The sequence below is a fragment of the Bos indicus genome, chromosome 4 (genome assembly GCF_029378745.1).
Source record: "Bos indicus isolate NIAB-ARS_2022 breed Sahiwal x Tharparkar chromosome 4, NIAB-ARS_B.indTharparkar_mat_pri_1.0, whole genome shotgun sequence".
Classification (NCBI taxonomy): Eukaryota; Metazoa; Chordata; class Mammalia; order Artiodactyla; family Bovidae; genus Bos; species Bos indicus.
In genome coordinates, this window is record NC_091763.1 from 23,628,927 (window position 1) to 23,635,049 (window position 6,123).

Consider the following 6,123-nt stretch of genomic DNA (forward strand, 5'->3'; position numbering starts at 1 on the left):
GATTTCAAATTGGGAAAGGAGTAAATCAAGGCTGTATATTGTCACCCTGCTTATTTAACTTATATGCAGAGTACATTATGTGAAATGCCAGGCTGCATGAAGCACAAGCTGGAATCAAGACTCCCGGGAGAAACATCAATAATCTCAGATATGCAGATGACACCACCCTTATGGCAGAAAGCAAAGAGGAACTAAACAGCCTCTTGATGAAGGAGAAAGAGGAGAGTGAAAAAGCTGGTTTAAAACTCAACATTCAAAAAACTAAGATCATGGCATCCAGTCCCATCACTCCATGGCAAATAGAAGGGGAAACAATGAAAACAGTGACAGGCATTATTTTGAGGGGCTCCAAAATCCCTGCAGATGGTGACTTCAGCCATGAAATTAAAAGACACTTACTGCTTGGAAGAAAAGCTATGACAAAACTAAACAGCATATTAAAAAGCAGAGACATTACATTGCCGACAAATGTCCATTTAGTCCAAGTTGTGGTTTCTCAGTACTCATGTACGCATGCAAGAGTTGGACCATAAAGAAGGCTGAGTGTCTAAGAATTGATGCTTTTGAACTGTGGTTGTGTAGAAGACTCTTGAGAGGCCCTTGGACTGCAAGGAGATCAAACCAGTCAATCCTAAAGGAAATCAACCCTGAATTTTCACTGGAAGGACTGATGCTGAAGCTCTAATACTTCGGCCACCTGATGCGAAGAGCCAACTCATTGGAAAAGACCCTGATGCTGGGAAAGATTGAAGGCAGGAGGAAAAGGGGATGACAGAGGATGAGATCATTGGATGGCATCACTGATTCAAAGGACATGAGTTTGAGCAAGCTCTAAGAGATGGTGATGGACAGGGAAGCCTGGCATGTTGCAGTCCATGGGGTTGTAAAGAGCAGGCGAGGACTGAGCCACTGAACAACAACAACTGAGCCCACACTCCACAGCTGGAGAGCACATGGGCTCTGGAACCTGCACACCATAACCAGAGAAGCCTACGCAGAAGAGCCTGCAAGCTGCAACAAAAGATCCCACACGCTGCAGCTTAGACCTGATGCAGCCAAAAAAATAAACATATATATATTTTTAAAGTATTTGTTTATTAAGTTCTTTTTGTGTGTGCTTTTGGATTTTCATGATCTGCTCATCACCTCCAGTAGAATTTAAGCTTGACTTTTGACAGAAAGTTTTCAGGAAAAAAAAAAAAATCACGCACCAATTCTTGCAGAGAAAAATCCATACACCGTCTGTTTTCTATCACATTTTTCTTTAGGCCAGACTCCACTTGCTTTTACACTCGTTTCTTAATATATTTCTATTTTAATCATGGTAATCTTTGGTTTAAACTGATTTCACTCCCCTTAAAACACACACACATGCTGCATAAAAACAGAAATTTGGGCTTCCCTGGTGGCTCAGTGGTAAGGAACCTACCTGCCAATGCTTCAATCACTGGTCCCGGAAGATCCCACATGCCATGGAAAAATAGCCCTGTGTGCCACAACCATTGAGCCTGTGCTCTAGAGCCCAGAAGCCACAACGACTGAAGCCCACACACCCTAGAGCCCCATGTTCTGCTACAAAAGAAGCCACTGAAATGAGAAGCCTGTGTACTGCAACTAGAGAGCAGCCGCCCTCTCACCACCAATAGAGAAAAGCCCTGGCAGCAGCAGATACTCAGCACAGCCAAAATAAACAAATAAAATTTAAAAATATATAAATTAAAAGAAATTTAAATCTACACTTCATAGGTTGTAGTTGATTCTGTATCTTTTTAATGTGATATAGCTCAATGACAGCATCCTCAACGCCCACTTCAAAACTATATGCATAATAAATTTAAATTAAAAAAAAAACTATATGCATACACATAAACATAAATATCAGGACCTCAAAGTTTCTGACTGTCTTGCACCCAAGGAATCTATGTCATCATGAAAGTGGGGCAAGTTGAAAAATTTCAGAAGGAGACATGACCTGCCCACAATCACATAGCCAATGAGTAATAAAAAAAAAAAAGAAAGAAAAAGAAAATTACTCTGTCTTTTGAAATTCCTTTCTCAATACTGTATCTATACCACTTGGCAAGATTCTTCTAACATTTGAATCAAGTTTCTTAATCTATCGTTGTTATACTGGATTGATTCATCAAAACTAGCCACTTTATATTTTTCATCAGACAGAAATAGTGGAAAAATGTTTCCAAATAAAATAGTTTGTTTCTAACATGCAAGAAATAACAAGTTACAACCTAAGAGAATATTTAAATAATATTGTATTTTTTAAAAATAAAAAAAGAATTCACATAGTGAGACTGTTGTTAAGACAAGTGATTAACAAAAAAGGCAGAAAATCTGAAGAAAGAATTATCTGTTGTATACAGTTTCAAGAACTAGTAGAAAAGCAAAATTCTAATTTTTGTAGTGAGTCATCTTTTTATTTTTACTAAGCATCTTTATAATGTTTCAGTTTGTTATGCTTAAACCTAAAAAGTATAAGGTCTGTTTAGGTATCTAAGAGCCTAGCAACAAGAATATTGTTTTAAGCCATTTGTCACTTTGCTTGTAAAACAAATTCCTTTACAAAAACAAAACTGTTCTCTTATGAGTCTTTTAATTTATGTTTCTGTCATTCCACTTGTTTCTAGGTGAATTACTGCTCAAATGTAAATTTCTACCTAATAATTTATTTTTGCATCCTTAACTTTTTAAACACAGGAAATATGTGTACATATATTTAACTGCTATTCTTGTATTAATGAGATTTATTCTGAACACACTGGAGTCAGGTTAATGTAATTATATGATCATATAATAGTATGTACTGAATAATATCCACATAAGAAAACACTCTTCTTGGTTTATATACATGAAGCACTTTAAAATCAAACAAATATGAAAATATATGTGATTATCTTAATTTGTATCATAAATAGTTTATCGTGTATCTTCAAAGAGAAGTTCATGAAAAGCAAATGCTTAAAGAGATATATTAGACATAGCTGAATGTACTCAGTTCCAATATTTTTGTCCAATCATTTTTTTAATATGGAACACTTCACGAATTTGCTTGTCATTCTTGAGCAAGGGCCATGCTGGTCTTCACTGCATCATTCCAATTTTACTCTATGTGCTGCTGAAGCAAGCCCTATCCATGCATCTCTCATTTTTCCTTTATTTTAGTGGCTTCAATAACTCCAATCAGTCCATTACCATTCATCTACTCCTTTCATTGACAACTTTCTACATTAATTCTTAACCTTTCCCAGTCACTAGCTTCCACATAAAACCTGCATATTATGAAGACCCAAAGCAAAATATACTCCTCCCAAGGTCAAAATAATAAAGGGTAAAAAGTCATTTGTTCAACCAACACACCTAGAGCAATCCCCTCTATTAATAGGTAGTTTACAAATCTAAGTATAACATATTGACAATTGTATTTTCCTATCTGAAGAGAAACTTGTCAACAGAAGAAAAATAATTCTTGAGGTCTAGAAAATGCGGTTCAATATGAAGACTGTATCAGAGTATCCAAAATAGAATAATTCTGAGGTTACAAACATCCTAATGTTACCCTTTTCTATCTCCACTGGTTTTTTTTCTTAATCTGGATTGAAAGATTATTTACTTTAAATCCACTAACAACTCTTCCCTCTTATGTTTCTACTGAAATTTTATTTTTTAACTTCAAACTTCTCAGCATGGCATTTAAAACAGTGACGTTGCAGACCAATCCTCTAGAAACCCACCCTCCATCCCACTGAAATATGCTAAGTCTCTATATTAACTACAACATACAAAAATTTAACACTTTACTGGGTCAATTAGAATGTGGAGGACATTTCCAAATTGTAAATTTACAACAACAAACATGGAGTTTAACTTTCAGCAGAAATAACAGACAAGAAAAACTTAAAGTGTTTTATCTTAAGATATTAGTAATCAGAGATCAGGGTGTTATTACAGGTCCCCCAAGTATCTGAAGAAGCTAACGCTTGCCACCTAAAGTTCAGGACCCATAGCAAGGTCCCAGAAATGCTTATCTAACTAACTTAGGATGTGGTACAGGAATCAGTGTTTTTAAAAAAAAACTCCACCAGGTATTCCTACCATGCAGCTAAGACTGCGAACGTCTCAGCAGAGCAAGGCTTCTTAAAGTGTGGCCCCTGGACCTGCAGCATGAACAGCACCTGGGGACTTGCTGGAAACATGGATTTCAGCCTTTCATACCGCCTTACTAAGTAAAAGACTCAAGGGGTGGGACCCAGGCATGTGATTTACTAAGCCCTCCAGATGATTTTGATGCTGCTGTAATGTGAGAAGCACTCTATCAGGGGATCAAAGGAGGCTTTTCTAAAGAAGTTTCATCTATGTGGGGAATCTCAGATTTAAGTACGCGTGAAGAGAGAAAATGATGTAGATCTGCTTGTTCAAGTAAAAAATCTAGACGTCATCTCTGACTCTTCGACCTCCACATTAAATTGCTCTCTATGTGCCGAGATGCTGCACTTCTAATAAAGCGACAACTGATGTCCATGGTGATGGCCATGACAAACAGTCTTTTAGTCATGGGTAGAGAGCACTTTGGTGAGATGAGCACTGAGGATGAGTTTGGAGAAACACATTAAATATCAGGTAGGGAGTTATGAGATGAGGCTGAAAAATAAAAAGTTATGCAAAGCCTTGCAAGGAGCACCAAGGTTTTGAATTTTATCATATTACAGTAAGCTGTTAATTGATTTAAGTAGTATAAAGATGAGATTTGCATTTAAAATAATCACTCCAGCCACAGAATTGAGAATAAACTGCAAGAACAGAGAGAGTGAAACTTAGAAGGTTAACAGAAGGCTCTTAGAGTCATTCTGGTAAGCATGGTGATTCTTTTGGATTATAGAGCTGGTGTCAAGATAAGGAAATATGGACCTAGTTGAGACATTCTGGAGGAAAAACCAAATCCAATAATTATTTATATATTAGATATTCAATTCAGTTCAGTCGATCAGTCATGTCCCACTCTTTGCGACCCCATCACTAACTCCCAGAGTTTACTCAAACTCATGTCCATTGATTTGGTGATGCCATCCAACTATCTCATCCTCTGTTGTCCCCTTCTCTTCCCACCTTCAATCTTTCTCAGCATCAGGGTCTTTCAAATGAGTCAGTTCTTCACATCAAGTGTACAAAGTATTGGAGTTTCAGCTTCAGCATCAGTCCTTCCAATGAATATTCAGGACTGATTTCCTTTAGGATGAACTGGATGGACCTCCTTGCAGTCCAAGGGACTCTCAAGAGTCTTCTCCAACACCACAGTTCAAAAGCATCAATTATGTAAAGACAAAGGAGATAAGAAGAATATATAATAAAGTATATTAAATATAGAATATATAAAATATGTAACATAGATGCCTACTAGATATCTAAGTGGGGATTATGAGTAAATAGTTGTCTACATATGTCCAGAGATCTGAAGAGAAGTTTAGGTTCAGGATCAAATTTAGATGTCACTGGTATGTAAATATTTTTCCAAATACATAGAAGCTGCAGGGAGAACACACAAACAGGAGGTGGTATACAGTTGAGTCTGAAGAAAGTCTAAAATTAAAAGGTTCACTAGAGGAAGAGTCGGAGAAGGTGATGACATCCCACTCCAGTACTCTTGCCTGGAAAATCCCATGGACAGAGGAGCCTGGTAGGCTGCAGTCCATGGGGTCGCAAAGAGTCGGACACGACTGAGTGATTTCACTTTGACTTTTCCCTTTCATGCGTTGGAGAAGGAAATGGCAACCCACTCCAGTGTTCTTGCCTGGAGAACCCCAGGGATGGCAGAGCCTGGTGGGCTGCTATCTGTGGGGTCGAGTTCTGATAACTTATGAAAAATGTGTAGAATGAAAGTCAAAGAGCAGAATCCCAAGATTTAAGAAATTAAAAGAGAATTGAGCTTGCAAAAGAGATTGTGAAGCACTATTTAAAAAAAAAAAATTTTTTTTTTTGATCTAGGGTATAGCCAACTAGTAAACAGTATTGTGTGAGGCACTAACTTTGACAAGAATTGTTCACAGGGGTTCTCTCTACTTCTCTTATTCACTCTGCAGTTGAAAAATCTCTGGCTTCTGCCCTAAAGTTTCC

At 37.4% G+C, this 6,123-nt stretch overlaps 1 non-coding gene across 1 annotated transcript; it reads right to left on the reverse strand.

Annotated features, from left to right (window-relative positions):
• Positions 1-3,036: 3,036 nt before the first annotated feature.
• LOC139182888 (U6 spliceosomal RNA) lies at positions 3,037-3,139 on the reverse strand. Its single transcript, XR_011566447.1, has one exon. It is a non-coding gene; the product is annotated as a U6 spliceosomal RNA (small nuclear RNA).
• Positions 3,140-6,123: the final 2,984 nt, after the last annotated feature.